Source organism: Puma concolor, chromosome B1, assembly GCF_028749965.1.
Source record: "Puma concolor isolate L17-30 chromosome B1, mPumCon1.1.hap2, whole genome shotgun sequence".
NCBI classification, from domain to species: Eukaryota; Metazoa; Chordata; class Mammalia; order Carnivora; family Felidae; genus Puma; species Puma concolor.
In genome coordinates this window covers 18,016,844-18,033,034 of record NC_141670.1, presented here as the reverse complement: position 1 = coordinate 18,033,034, position 16,191 = coordinate 18,016,844, and the positions used below count along the sequence as shown (strand labels likewise).

General features: G+C 38.6%; 1 long non-coding RNA gene and 1 pseudogene across 2 annotated transcripts in view; both read left to right on the top strand.

The window, feature by feature from the left end:
• Positions 1-16,191, top strand: part of LOC147581496 (uncharacterized) — a 126,047-nt gene that overhangs the window by 32,929 nt on the left and 76,927 nt on the right. The gene's annotated exons all lie outside the window — the stretch shown is intronic.
• LOC112870080 (U6 spliceosomal RNA) lies at positions 11,103-11,202 on the top strand (annotated as a pseudogene).

Below are 16,191 nucleotides of genomic sequence, written 5' to 3'. Positions count from 1 at the left end.
AGCAAGGATCTGGAACTCATTCACATACTGTAAACAAACAAAAGACAGTTCCTTCTTTGGTAGTCAATCCCCAGAGACTAGGTGCTAAGTATTCTTCATTTACTTCAGATCCTTTTCTAAACAAATGGCTTCCCTAGGCACTCAGTAATTCAACCTTGTCGTGCTTGCTTCCTCATTGTGCTTAAAGCCCAGGTCATGACTCAGCTCTTGACCTATTTAATCCCATATCTAATTCCTCCTTGTCTTGACCAGACCATGGGCTTGCTCTAGATAGTTTCCATAACTAGTTCTTGCTTCTCTGTAAATAAGAAGATAGAAAGAAATGGCTTCTCACTTGCTGATTGGAAAAACTGATTGATTGTAGATGAGATGAGAGATGTATGGAAAACCGAATCAGCCATAGGGCCATTTGTACTCCTTCTTTCTGACATTGAAGAGGTCAGACTATAGAAGCCGAATGCAAGTAAGACGGTTTGTGTGACAAGGAATCAGAGTTGCAAAAGGCAGCCGAGTTTTTACACAGAGACTAAGGGGAGACCCTAGAGAAGTGTTTTTCAGAAACCTGAGTATATGCTCCTGCCTGCCTTCGCTGATCATTGTGGTGAGCAGACGCTCAGAACTTCTGTCAGACTTTCTTTAGATTTTCCTTCCCTCATGCTTCCTACGTGGTGAGGTGTTTTATTGAATGTCTGGAGTAGCAACATAGGAAAGTGTCATAAAAACGGAGGAAATTAAACGAAACATGCCCAGTAGGAGCCGAGCACGAAAGCGCCAGCTCCTGTTCTTCATTGCTGTTCTTTCCAGATGTGCAGAATTTTCTTGAAATGGAAGAAAGAAAAAAAAAAGAATGGTTAGTAGTGTCTAAAAATATATAATTGGATTCGATGACTATTGTGCTGGAAAGGTGTTTTTCACAAGAACTTCCTGGAGGGAAAAGTCAGAGGAGAAATTATATTTTGGCTTGCCCAGCGACATTATTTTCCATCTGAGGGTTGTGACTGTTTTATCTGGCCATCATCCGCTTTGCTTCACTGGGTATTAACCCTCGGAACACATATTAAGAACTCGGTTCCAAGGTAGCTGTTCAACATCTCCACCTCCACTTCTAGGTGGCTGGCAATGGGCTACATGTTAAAAAAAAAAAAAAAGATATATTGCTGTGGAATACGGGAGTATATTTCCCTTATGGATAGAGCTTAAGTGGAAATGTGGAAAAGAGTCACTAATGTTTTAAAAAGCTTTTTCTTTGTGTTTGAGTTGCTTGAAATCTTCTTACCTTCCCCACACTTAGTGTGTTGACTGAGGTTTACCTCATGCTGTTGACAGGGTTTGCAGTTCTGAAGGAAAGTCATTTTCCCAGTACCTTTCTCAATGGTCTTGTTTTATTGCCTTTTGTGGTGAGTGACTGAACTTCACTTGGCCTTTTCCCTCTTTCCAATGCCGCTCACACACTGTGCTTCTTATCTGAAAGGGGAAAAAACTGTACGTTGATCTTTGAAACTGATATTTCATAAAGTTACATATGCCCCTGACAAACTTCCCAACCCTGTACCCCTCGTATTTTCTCAATTCTGTTGTTTTCCAGCACAAAGTCTGAAATAAAAGAGCATGTAGGGGAGATCTTAGGAAAGGAGTGGAGGTGTCTGCAGCAAGAAGTCAACTTTGGCATTTTCCCTCTATACAGAACATCCTGTTCATTAACCCATTCGTTTAATATCTTTTGAGATTTACTAGGTTTGAGGTAGGGAATTACACACATTAGGTGATATAAGGATCGATTAGACACAGTCTTTGTCCTCAAAAATTTAGATTCTAGTAGGTGAGGGAAGATATTTTTAGAATAAAAGTAATAAGTACCTGCTAAGCGCTAAAACCGAATAGAGGAAAAGACATATGGGAAGCATGTAAGAGGAGATTATGGTGTTTATTTTATTTTATGAATCAGTAAATTACTTTATGGGGGAAGTCCCATGTGACTTAGGACAGGAAAACGTGAATTTTCATGGGTAGAGAAAGGGTGGGAGGAAAAGAATTCAAACGAGGAAGAACGATAAACACAATCCCTGACAAAGTCCTTATGGGGACTTTTGTTTGTGCCACGTGTTATTCTCATGCAGGGAAGACTGCAAGAGTTTCCCACACCAGTGATGCTCCCTGAAACATTTATGCCTTTTATTTTTCCTCCTTGTTCCAACCCTGACTCCTTGAGAATGCTCTATGGAGTCAAAGAGCATACGACAGCCTCCACTTGTCCCCCTCAGCTCGTCTGCATCAAGTGAAGTGTAAAACCAATTCATTGACCCTTGAGGCTGGAGAATCACATGCATGACAAGGATGTATACAACTTTAGCCCCCAAATGAATTTTCAGAAATATAGACTCTTACTACTGGAAAGTCACTGAGGCCTTATGAATGCTTTTACAATGTTTGTTTGTTTGTTTGTTTGTTTGTTTACATCTACCCGACCCCTGCCTGAATACCTCTAGTGACATGGAACTCACTATTTCTGAAAAGTCCACGCTTCCTTCTGAAAATCCTTACTACTAGAATTTTATTTTCACGTGTTAAGTAGAAATGTTATCTTCTGCTGCCTTCTGACTTTTCTGTCCAGGAGGACTGCTCCCCATAGCGGTGAGGCAAGGTGAGAATTCTCTTCTGCTACAGTGACAGACTCTATTCTCCTTATATAAACTGGCTTCAGGTTTCCCTCTATCGGGCGACACACATGCAAAATGCTTCCTACTCTCCAGCCCATTATTTAGAATATTGGATGGATTATTTTCTGTATTTGCTACTAAATTCCAGTAATCTCAAAAACATTTTCTGGAAATAAAACTCTTACCATTTAGAATGAATCATGAGGAAAGAAAAGAATGCATTCAATTATCTTGGCCAAGAAAAAATAATGCCTTTATAAACCTTTTCTTTTTTAATGACATGTTCCCTTATGGAGGCCAATAGCTTGGGTTTATAGGGTCTTCATTTCAGAATGTTTACAACATGAGCTGGGAAGATGGCAAAGCAGTAATTGAGGAGGCAAGAGTGGCAGTGGTTATTACGCTTTCAGGAATTGTTTACCACAGGCTGGCTGCAGGAGCCTGGTTTGCGAAGGGAGATAATGTTAGCCAGGACTTGGGGGAAAACCACTGATTGTCAAAAGTACTGTTGACTCTTTTATTAAACACAAAAGTAAACCTAAGCTCCGAGACCAAAATCCAGAATGGTTCCAAGTTTTGCTTTGGCTACAGGAACATGTCTGCATCTCCAAATAAAATTAAAATAAACAGCATTTTTGTTTTTCTCAATGGCTTGACGAGAAAAGCTTGTTTGTTGCCAAATGTTTGGTGAAGGTGAGTCCACACCTATAGTATGTCCAAAATGCTCCGGGTGCTTTTAATACCCCCAGCTGGCTAGTGAAATTCCTTTCTCTAAACTTACAAACAAGTTACTGGATACCAAATCTAATGGCCTCTTCGAAACCTATTCTCTTTACTTTTATAGGTTTGGACGCTCTCTCTTTGAAGATCTAGCCTCTTCTTGAATGTAAACATGCTAAACAGAGCTAGAATAATACAATTCACAGTTTGAGGATTTATGACACTACTGGATGATGATATTTTTAGAAATCTTTTTATAAAAATTGGTAGATATAAAGGCATATTGCTCATTAGCATTATAGATTTGTTTGTAATATATATCTCAACAGACCATCAGGACTTTATTTTGTAATATGATGTGAGGTAGGCTCATTATTCTCTACATAATGAAACCATTTCTTCTAATATGATTTAACAAATATTCTATTCTTTATGAATGATTTTTTTAATGCCAGCTCAATTCTATATCAAAGTCTCATATATAAAGCACTGGCTGCATACACTCCTTTTTTTTCTTCTTCTTCTTTTCAAAATTTTAAATTTTAAATTCTAGTTACTTAATATACGGTGCAATATTGGTTTCAGGAGTAGAATTCAAGGATTCATCACTCACATAAAATACCCAGGGCTCATCATAACAAGTACCCTCCTTTTTTTTAAATTATTTTTTTTATTGAGAGAGAGAGAGAGACAGAGAGAGAGACAGAGAGAGAGAGGGTAAAGGACAGAGGGAGAGGGAGACACAGAATCCAAAGCAGGCTCCAGGCTCTGAGCTGTCAGCACAGAACCCAATGTGGGGCTCAAACTCACAAACTGTGAGATCATGACCTGAGCCTAAGTCAGACACTTAACTGACTGAACCACCCAGGTTCCCCAAGTGCCATCCTTTTAAAAAAATATATTTTTGAGATAGAGAAAGCGTGTGTGGAGGAGGGACAGAGAGAGAGAGAGAGAGGGAGACAGAAGATCCAAAGCAGGCTTTGTACCGTCAGTCCACAGCCCACCACAGGGCTTGAACTCATGAAACATGAGACTGTGACCTGAACCAAAGTCTGACGCTTCACTGACAGAGCCATCCAGGCTCCCCAACAAGTGCCCTCCTAATACCCATCACCATCTAGCCCATCCCCCGACCACCTCCCCTCCAACAACCCTGTTTGTTCTCTATCTTTAAGAGTCTCTTATGGTTTGTTTCCCTGTCTCTTTTTTCTTTTTTTCCCCCTCCCATAACTTTGACTGCTTTGTTTCTTAAATTCCACTTATGAGTGAAATCATATGGTATTTTTCTTTCTTTGATTGACTTATTTTGCTTAGCATAATATACCCTAGCTCCCTCCACGTCTTTGCCAATAGCAAAATTTCATTCTTACTCTTGGCTGAGTAATATTCCAGTGTGTGTGTGTGTGTGTGTGTGTGTGTGTGTGTGTGTGTGTGTATTCCATTATATACACACACACACACACACACACACACATATATGGGTATATATGATATATGTGTATATATGATATATATGTATATATCATATATTATCACCTCTTCTTTATCCATTCAACAGTCGATGGACATTAGGACTCTTTCCATAGTTTGGCTGTTGTTAATAATGCTGCTCTAAACATTGGGGTCATGTGCCCCTTCAAATCTGTATTTTTGTATCCTTTGTGTAAATACCTAGTGCAATTGCTAGATCGTAGGGTCGTTCTGTTTGCAACTTTTTGAGAAACCTCCTTGCTGTTTTCCAGAGTGGCTGCACCAGTTTGCATTCCCACCAGCACTACAACATGGTTCCCCTTTCTCCACCTCCTCACCAACACCTGTTGTTTCCTGTCTTGTTCATTTTGGGCATTCTGACAGGTGTGAGGTGGTATCTTTTGGTGGTTTTGATTTGTATTTTCCTATTGATGAGTGATGTTGAGCATCTTTTCATGTGTCTGTTAGCCTCTGGATGTCTTCTTTGGAAAAAAGTGTCTGTTCATGTCTTCTGTCCATTTCTTAACTGGATTTGTTTGTTTTTTGGGTGTTGAGTTTGATTAGTTCTTTATAGATTTTGGATGCTAACCCTTTATAAGATATGCTGTTTGCAAATATCTTCTCCCAGTCCATAGGCTGATTTTCATTTTGTTGATTGTTTTCTTTGCTGTGCAAAAGTTTTTATCTTGATGAAATCCCAATATTTCATATTTGCTTTCACTTCCCTTGCCTTCAGCGACATGTCTAGTAAGAAGCTGCCCTGGCCAAGGTCAAAGAGGTGGTTTCCTGTTTTCTCCTCTAGGATTTTGATGGTTTCCTGTCTCACAGTTAGGTCTTTCATTCATTTTGAATTTATTTTTGTGTATGGTGTAAGGAAGTGTTCTTCTGCATGTTGCTGTCCAGGTTTCCTAACATCACTTGTTGAAGAGACTGTCTTTTTTTTTTCCATTAGGTATTCTTTCCTGCTTTGTCAAAGATGAGTTGACCATACAGTTGTGGGTCCATTTCTGGGTTTTCTATTCTGTTCTGTTGATCTATGTGTCCACTTTTTTGTGGCATACCATACTGTCTTGATAACCATAGATTTGCAGTCTAGCTTGAAATCCAGAATTGTGATGCCTCCAGTTTTGTTTTTCTTTTTCAGGACTCCTTTGACTATTTGGGGTCTTTTGTGGTTCCATACAAACTTTAGGATTCTTTGATCTACCTCTGTGAAGGATGCTGGGTGTATTTTGATAGGAATGGTATTAAATGTGTAGGTCACTTTGGGTAGCATAGACATTTTAACAATGCTTGTTTTTCTGATCCATGAGCATGGAATGCTTTTCCATTTCTTTGTGTCCTCTTTAATTTTTTTCATAAGTTTTCTATAGTTTTCAGAGTACAGTTCTTTTACATCTTTGGTTAGGTTTAGTCCTAGGTGTCTTACGGGTTTTGGTGCAGTTGTAAATGGGGCTGATTTGCTTATTTATTCTTCTGCTGTTTCATTATTGGTGTATAGAAGTGCAACAGATTTATGTACATTGACTGTATATCCTGCAACTTTGCTGAATTCGTGTGTTAGTCAATTTTTTTGGCAGAATCTTTTGGATTTCCTAATTGGAATAGCCTGTCATCCACAAATAGTGAAAGTTTGACTTCTTCCTTGCCAATTTGGATGTCTTTTATTTCTTTTTGTTGTCTGATTGTTGAGGCTAGGACTTCCAGTAGTATGTTAAATAGCAATGGTAAGAGTGGACATTCCTGTCTTGTTCCTGACCATAGGAAAAGCTCTCAATTTTCCCCATTGTGGATGATCTCAGCTGTGGGTCTTTCATATATGGCCTTTATGATGTTGAGTTAGGTTCCACTGATGCCCACTTTCTTGAGGGTTTTTATCAAGAAATGATGCGTTTTGTCAAATGTTTTTTCTGCATCTGTTGAGAGGATCATGTGGTTCTTATCCTTTCTTTTATTAATGTGATGTAGCATGTTGATTGATTTGTGGGTATTGAACCAGCCCTGCACCCGAGGATAAATCCCACTTGATCCATGGTGAATAATTCTTTTAATGTATTGTTGGATCTGGTTTGCTAGTATCTTATTGAGAATTTTTGCATCCATGTTCATCAGGGAAATTGGCGTGTAGTTCTCCTTTTTAGTGGGGTCTTTGGTTTTGGAATCAAGGTAATGCTGGCCTTGTAGAATGACTTTGGAAGTTTTCCTTCCATTTCTATTTTTTGGAGCAGCTTCAAAAGAATTGGTATTAACTCTTCTTTAAATGTCTGGTAGAATTCCCCTGGGAAGCTGTCCGGCCCTGGACTTTTGTTTATTGGAAGATTTTTGATTACAGATTCAATTTCTTTACTGGTTATGGGTCTGTTCAAATTTTCTGTCTCTTCTTGTTTCAGTTTTGGTAGTTTATATGTTTCTAACAATTTTTCCATTTCTTCCAGATTTCCCAGTTTGTTGGCATATAATTTTTCATAATATTCTCTTATGATTGTGTTTCTGTTGTGTTGGTTGTGACCTAACCTCTTTTGTTTAGGACTTTGAGTCCATTTTCTTTTCTTCTTGATCAGTCTGGCTATGGGTATATCAATTTTATTAATTATTTCAAAGAACCATCTCTTGGTTTCATTGGTACGTTCTACTGTTTTGCTGTTGTTTCTCTTTCATTTATTTCTGCTCTAGTCCTTATTATTTTCCTTCTTGTGGCTTTAGGCTTTATTTGCTGTTCCTTTTCTGTCTCATTTAGGTTTAATGTTAGGTTGTATATTTGAGACTTTTCTTGCTTCTTCAGTTAGGACTGTATTGCAATATATTTCCCTCTTAGGACTGCCTTTACTGAATCCCAAAAGGTTTAGACTGTCATGTTTTCATTTTCAATTGCTTCCATGTACTTTCTAATTTCTTTTTTAATTTCCTGGTTAACCCATTCATTCTTTTGTAGGATGTTATTTAACCTCCATGTATTTGTGGTCTTTCCAAATTTTTTCTTGTGGCTCAGTTCAAGTTTCATAAGCTTGTGGTCTGAACAAATGTATGGAATTAGCTCATTCTTTTTGTACTTGTTGAGAGCTGATTTGTTACCCCATATATGATCTGTTTTGGAGAATGTTCCTTGTGCACTTGAAAAGAATGTGTATTCTGTTGCTTTAAGATGAAGTGTTTTGAATATATCTGTTATGTCCATCTTGTTCAGTGTGTCGTTCAAAGCTGTTGTTTTCCTTGTTGATTTTCTGCTTAGATGATCTGCCCATTGCTGTAAATGGGGTGTGAAAGTACCCTATGATTATTTTATTATTATCAATGGGTGGGTTTCTTTATGTTTGTTATTAGTTGATATATATATTTGGGTTCTTTCAAGTTGGGGACATAAATATTTAAAATTGTTATGTCTTGATGGGTAGACCCCTTAATTATGATATAATGATGTTCTTCATTTCTTCTTACAGTCTTTGTTTTAAAAATCTAGTTTTTCTGATATAAGTATGGCTATTTTGGCTTTCTTTTGATGTCCATTAACATGATAAATGAATCTCTATTCCCTCACTTTCAATCTGCAGGTGTCTTTAGGTCTTAAAATGAGTTTCTTGTAGGCAACATATAGATGGTTCTTAGTTTTTAAACATTCTATTACCCTATGTCTTTTGATTGGGGCATTTAGTCCATTTACATTCACAGTAATTATTGAAAGATATAAATTTACTGCCCCTGTATTACCTAAAAAAGCTGTTGTTTCTGATGATGTTCTCTGTTACTTTCTAGCCTTTGTTGCTTTTGGTCTTTTTTCACCACTCAAATAATCCCCTTTAATATTTCTTGTAGTGCTCATTTAGTGGTCATGAACTCCTTTAATTTTTGTTTTAGAAAATCTTTCTCTCTCCTTATATTCTGAATGATAGCTTTGCTGGAATGAGTGTTCTTGGCTACAGATTTTTTTCCTTTTAGCACTTTGAATTTATGATGCCACTCCCCTCTGCCTTTCAGAATTTCTGCTGAAATATCAGTTGATAGCCTTATGGGGTTTCCCTATAACTGTTTTCTTTTTCTTGCTGCTTTTTTCCTTAAGTTTATTTATCTTTGAGGAGAGAGAGAGAGAGAGAGGGAGGGAGGGAGGGAGGGAGGGAGGGAGGGAGGGAGGGAGAGAGAATGAATGAGAATGAGCTGGGGAGGGGCAGAGACACAGGGAGAAAGGGAGAATCCCAACACGCTCCACATGGCCAGCACAGAGCCCAATGCAGGGCTCAAACCCACGAACGTGAGATCATGACCTGAGCTGAAATCAAGAGCTGGATGCAGAACTGACTGGGCCATTCAGGTGCCCTTTCTTGTTACTTTTAAAATTCTCTCCTTATCACTACTTTTATCCATTTTAATTACTGTGTGTCTTGGTGTGGACCTCCTTGGGTTGATTTTGTTAGGGGCTCTCTGTGCCTCCTAGATCTGAATTTCTGTTTCCTTCCCCAGATTCAGGAAGTTCTCAGTTATTATTTCTTCAAGTAAGTTTTCATTTCCCCCTTTTCTCTCAATCTTCTCCTTCTGGGATCTCTGTAATGTGACTGTTATTATTCTTAATGGAGTCACTGAGTTCCCTGTGTCTATTCTCATTTTGTGTATTGTTTTTCTCCCACCTGCTCAGCTGTTTACTTTTCATTACTGTCTTCTCCAGGTCACTGATTTGTTCTTCTGCTTCCTCTAGTTTGCTATTTATTCTGTCTAGTCTATTTTTTATTTCAATCGTTGTGTTCTTCATCTCTGATTGGTTCTTTTTTTATCTCTTTGGTAAGGGTCTCACTGCCTCCACTCTCTTCTCAAATCAAATGAGTAGCTTTATGATCATTAGTTTTAAAAAAAAAGGAGGTTAGAGTGAGAGAGAGCAAAAGCATAAGAGACTCTTAAAAACTGAGAACAAACTGAGGGTTGATGGGGGGTGGGAGGGAGGGGAGGGTGGGTGATGGGTATTAAGGAGGGCACCTTTTGGGATGAGCACTGGGTGTTGTATGGAAACCAATTTGACAATAAACTTCATATATTGAAAAAAAATTCTCTATTGGATATATTACTTGTCTCTGTTTTGCTTAGGTCTCGTGCTGTAATTTTGTCCTGTTCTTTCATCTGGGACACATTCCTCTGTCTCCTCACTGTGTCTAGCTAGCTCTCTGTTAGGAAAGTCAACCATGTCTCCTGTTTTTGAAATAGTGGGGTACACACTTTTAACAAGGTGGTACTGTTCGTCTGCCCAAGGGGAAGCAGAGGCCACTCCACAAAGTGTGGGAGGGTAAGGCATGTGGTTTTGAAAAGGTATGCATGTCCTCCAGCAGGAGGTGACCAGCCACTATCATCACCAAGGAGACCAAGGCACTGCAATTGCACAGTTGGGAGATGCAGTGTTGGTAGGGTTCATGCCAGTCTTCTGGGGAAAGGGACCTACATTGCTGGGGCTGAGACAGGTCAGACTGGAGGGTGCAGAGTGCAGCATAAGCAAGTTAAGTACTGAATGCCTGAACTACACTGGATCCCACAGATGGTCAGATGTTTATGTTGGAGACAGGGGAGGGTATTGGCACTTGCCATCTCCTTTGTTTTTGGAAGAGTTTCCCAGGGATCTGTGTCCTGGTGGGACATGCTCTGTGATTAGTATATAACTCTCCCTCCAGTATGCTCCAGGCATCTTTCAAACTGCTGCCTTTATGCTGTGGGCTGATTTTTGTGCTGTCTTTTTGGAGATGGGGATTCCATTTCCTATCACCCTCCCAGCTGTCCCAGGGCCAAGTCCACTGATTTTTAAAGTTCCAGGCTATAAGTTCCGCTGGTTATAAGAACTTACAAAATTCAGCCCCTTTGTTTTTCAAAGCCAAATGTTATGGGATTTGTCTTCTCTGTGTAGGCTTCCTGGCATGATAGGCTGTTTCTCTCACCTCCCTTGGCCTCTGGGTCTCTCCTTCCAGTAGACAGACCCACAGGTCCATTTAGCTTCCCCCACCTCTGCCCTTTCTACCCTCTTTGATATGATTTCTTTTCTATATTTAATTGTTGGAGTTGGTTCTGCCAGTCTTTGGGTTTTTTTCCCCTTGGGTTTTTTTCCCCTTTGGGTTTTTTTCCCCTTGGATTCATATCATACTGATATGAATGTTATCTAGTTGTATCCATGGGAAGATAGGACCTTAGGGTCCTCCCATTCCACCATCTTTCTCCAGAAGTTCACAACATTCTACAATTTGAGATCACTAGTAAGCACATCCAGTCTTCAAGAAATTTAAATAGGCCAGCAATTTAAAAAGTTAGCTTAAAAAATTGAAACAATGCAGAGAGGATTAATGTGGCCCCTGACAAGGATGACACGGAAATTGGTGAAGCATTAAAAAAAAAGTTTAATATAGTACTAAGAATTTAAAAAATCTAAGACATTCCTTACTTTTAGTAAACTTCATATAATTTTTCTGAATATGCAAAGATGACATGACTGGGAACTAACCCATTTTATGTAACCTTGGATTTCATTTTCCAGAGTCACATATTTTTGTTTTTGATGGAGGGGAATTGGAGCAATCAGCTCCTCACATAACCCCTAATGGTTTCTACCCACTGATATTCATACCTTCATGTAATCTCTTTCATTGAGTCTGGGTAGGATATGACTTGCTTCTAATGAATAAAATATGGCAAAGGTGATGGATATCACTTCCACAGTTATGTTGTATTATATGAGACTCTGTCTTTGCAGACTGGACTGAAGTCCATCTTTGTGGGCTTGATGAATTAATGACTATTTAGGAGAAGCCACATGGCAAGGAACTGTAAGCAACATCTAGGACTTGAGGGTACCCTTCACCTGACAACCAGTGAAAACCCAAGGAATGCCATCCAGTCATAGAGCCTCAAGAAAATTATGCCAATAATCTGAATGACCCTGGAAGCAAATCTTCCCCAGCCAAGCCTCCAGATGACAATAAAGCCCAGCCAAGTCCTTGGACCTCTGAGCAGGGGACTCAGATAATCTCTGCCCAGACTTCTGACCCACAGAAACAGATAATAAATGTGTGCTCTTCTAAGTTGCTAATTTTGTGATGATTTCTTATGCAATGATAGAAATTGCATATATACAGATGTGATAAATGAAAGAGACAAAAGTTGAGGTATTTATTTAATTTTTTTAGCATAGAGAGTCCTAAACACAGAAGACAGTCTTATGATCTGTTGAAATGAATATGATAATAGGGACTGTAGAGAATTATGCAATTTGCTGATCCAAAATGAAAGTGAACTGCTTGACTTCGATGGACTTCAAAATTGGAATGCATTGAAAGCTGTTCACACATAAAGATGACTCTTGATCACTGGTATTTGAAAAAAGCCCTTTAAAGTACATCCATATAAAAGAGACAGATAGTACAATAAATATTGGAGGGTGGGGTAGGCCAAGGCTTTACTGAAATTTTCTCCATAAAAGTCCGTGAATTGTAGGGGAGCTTGGGTCACTCAGTCAGTTAAGCGTCTGACTTGGGCTCAGGTCATTGTCTCATGGTTTGTGGATTCAAGCCCCATGTCGGGCTCTCTGCTCACAGCTCAGAACCTGGAGCCTGCTTCGGATTCTGTGTCTCCCTCTCTCTCTGCAAAATTATAAAATAAGTTTGTTTCATTTTTAATAAAAATTAAGTTAAATTGTGTTCTAAGAATAAAAAATTAATCAAATAATAGCAGATTGGACTTTTATTTTTCCTCATGATATTTATTATATTCTAGAGGTATCGGATTTCCTACTTCCCATTTGAGTTTTTTTGTTTTGTTTTGTTTTGTGTTTTTTTTAAATATGAAATTTCTTGTCAAATTGGTTTCCATACAACACCCAGTGCTCATCCCAAAAGGTGCCCTCACCTCAGTACCCATCACCCACCCTCCCCTCCTTTCCACCCCCTATCAACCCTCAGTTTGTTCTCAGTTTTTAAGAGTCTCTTATGGTTTGCCTCCCTCCCTTTTTTTCCCCCTTCTCCTCCCCCATGGTCTTCTGTTAAGTTTCTCAGGATCCACATGAGAGCGAAAATATATGGCATCTGTCTTTCTCTGTATGACTTATTTCACTTAGCATCACACTCTCCAGTTCCATCCACGTTGCTACAAAGGGCCATATTTCATTCTTTCTTATTGCCACGTAGTATTCCATTGTGTATATAAACCACAATTTCTTTATCCATTCATCAGTTGATGGACATTTAGGCTCTTTCCATAATTTGGCTATTGTTGAAAGTGCTGCTATAAACATTGGGGTGCAAGTGCCCTTATGCATCAGCACTCCTGTATCCCTTGGGTAAATTCCTAGCAGTGCTATTGCTGGGTCATAGGGTAGGTCTATTTTTAACTTTTTGAGGAACCTCCACCCTGTTTTCCAGAGCAGCTCCACCAGTTTGCATTCCCACCAACAGTGCAAGAGGGTTCCCATTTCTCCACATCCTTGCCAGCATCTATAGTCTCCTGATTTGTTCATTTTAGCCACTCTGACTGGCGTGAGGTGATATCTGAGTGTGGTTTTGATTTGTATTTCCCTGATGAGGAGTGACGTTGAGCATCTTTTCATGTGGCTGTTGGCCATCTGGATGTCTTCTTTACAGAAGTGTCTATTCATGTTTTCTGCCCATTTATTCACTGGATTCTTTGTTTTTCAGGTGTGGAGTTTGGTAAGTTCTTTATAGATTTTGGATACTAGCCCTTTGTCCGATATGTCATTTGCAAATATCTTTTCTCATTCCGTTGGTTGCCTTTTAGTTTTGTTGTTTCCTTTCCTGTGCAGAAGTTTTTTATCTTCATGAGGTCCCAATAGTACATTTTTGCTTTTAATTCCCTTGCCTTTGGGGATGTGTCAAGTAAGAAATTTGCTGCGGCTGAGGTCAGAGAGGTTTTTTCCTGCTTTCTCCTCTAGGGTTTTGATGGTTTCCTGTCTCACATTCAGGTCCTTTATCCATTTTGAGTTTGTTTTTGTGAATGGTGTGAGAAAGTAGTCTAGTTTCATCCTTCTGCATGTTGTTGTCCAGTTCTCCCAGCACCATTTGTTGAAGAGACTGTCTTTTTTCCATTGGATATTCTTTCCTGCTCTGTCAAAGATCAGTTGGCCATACTTTTGTGGGTCTAGTTCTGGGGTTTCTATTCTATTCCATTGGTCTATGTGTCTGTTTTTGTGCCAATACCATACTGTCTTGATGATGACAGCTTTGTAATAGAGGCTAAAGTCTGGGATTGTGATGCCTCCTGCTTTGGTCTTCTTCTTCAAAATTACTTTGGCTATTTGGGGCCTTTTATGGTTCCATACAAATTTTAGGATTGCTTGTTCTAGCTTCGAGAAGAATGCTGGTGCAATTTTGATTGGGATTGCATTGAATGTGTAGATAGCTTTGGGTAGTATTGACATTTTAACAATATTTATTCTTCCAAACTATGAGCATGGAATGTTTTTCCATTTCTTTATATTTTCTTCCATTTTCTTCATAATCTTTCTATAGTTTTCATCATACAGATCTTTTACATCTTTGGTTAGGTTTATTCCTAGGTATTTTATGCTTCTTGGTGCAATTGTGAATGGGATCAGTTTATTTGTCTTTCTGTTGTTTCATTATTAGGTATAAGAATGCAACTGATTTCTGTACATTGATTTTGTATCCTGCAACTTTGCTGAATTCATGTATCAGTTCTAGCAGACTTTTGGTGGAGTCTATCAGATTTTCCATGTATAATATCATGTCATGTGCAAAAGTGAAAGGTTGACTTCATCTTTGCCAATTTTGATGCCCTTGATTCCCTTTTGTTGTCTGATTGCGGATGCTAGAACTTCCAACATTGTGTTAAACAACAGTGGTGAGAGTGGACATCCCTGTAGTGTTGCTGATCTCAGGTAGAAAGCTCTCAGTTTTTCCCCATTGAGGACGATATTAGCTGTGGGCCTTTCATAAATGGCTTTTATGATGTTTAAGTATGTTCCTTCTATCCCGACTTGCTCGAGGGTTTTTATTAAGAAAGGATGCTGAATTTTGTCAAATGCTTTTTCTGCATCAATAGGATCATATGGTTCTTATCTTTTCTTTTATTAATGTGCTGTATCACATTGATTGATTTGCAAATGTTGAACCAACCCTGCAGCCCAGGAACGAATCCCACTTGATCATGGTGAATAATTCTTTTTATATGCTGTTGAATTCGATTTGCTAGTATCTTATTGAGAATTTTTACATCCATATTCATCAAAGATATTGGCCTTTAGTTCTCTTTTTTTTTTACTGGGTCTCTGTCTGGTTTAGGAATCAAAGTAATACTTGCTTCATAGAATGAGTCTGGAAGTTTTCCTTCCCTTTCTATTTTTTTGGACTAGCTTGAGAAAGATAGGTATGATCTCTGCTTTAAATGTCTGGTAGAATTCCCCAGGGAAGCCACCTGGTCCTGGACTCTTCATTTGTTGGGAGATTTTTGATAACTTATTCAATTTCTTTGCTGGTTATGGGTCTGTTCAAGTTTTCTATTTCTTCCTATTTGAGTTTTGGAAGTGTGTGGGTGCTTAGGAATTTGTCCATTTCTTCCAGGTTGTCCAGTTTTGGCATATAATTTTTCATAGAATTCCCTGATAATTGCTTGTATTTCTGAGGGATTGGTTGTAATAATTCCATTTTCATTCCTCATTTTATCTATTTGGGTCCTCTCCCTTTTCTCCCAGGCTTCTTGAGAAGCCTGGCTAGAGGTTTATCAATATTGTTTATTTTTTCAAAAAACCAACTCTTGGTTTCATTGATTTGCTCTACAGTTTTTTTATATTCTATATTGTTTATTTCTGCTCTGATCTTTATTATTTGTCTTCTGATGGGTTTGGGGTGTCTTTGCTGTTCTGCTTCTATTTCCTTTAGGTGTGCTGTTAGATTTTGTATTTGGAATTTTTCTTGTTTCTTGAGATAGGCCTGGATTGCAATGTATTTTCCTCTCAGGACTGCCTTCACTGCATCCCAAAGCATTTGGATTGTTGTATTTTTATTTTCATTTGTTTCCATATATTTTTAAATTTCTTCTCTAATTGCCTGGTTGACCCATTCATTCTTTAGTAGGGTGTTCTTTAACCTCCATGCTTTTGGAGGTTTTCCAGACTTTTTCCTGTGGTTGATTTCAAGCTTCATAGCATTGTGGTCTGAAAGTATGCATGGTATGATCTCAATTCTTGTAAACTTATGAAGGGCTATTTTGTGACCCAGTATGTTATCTATCTTGGAGAATGTTCCATGTGCACTTGAAAAGAAAGTATATTCTGTTGTTTTGGGATGCAGAGTTCTAAATATATCTGTCAAGTCCATCTGATCCAATGTATCATTCAGGGCCCTTGTTTCGTTATTGA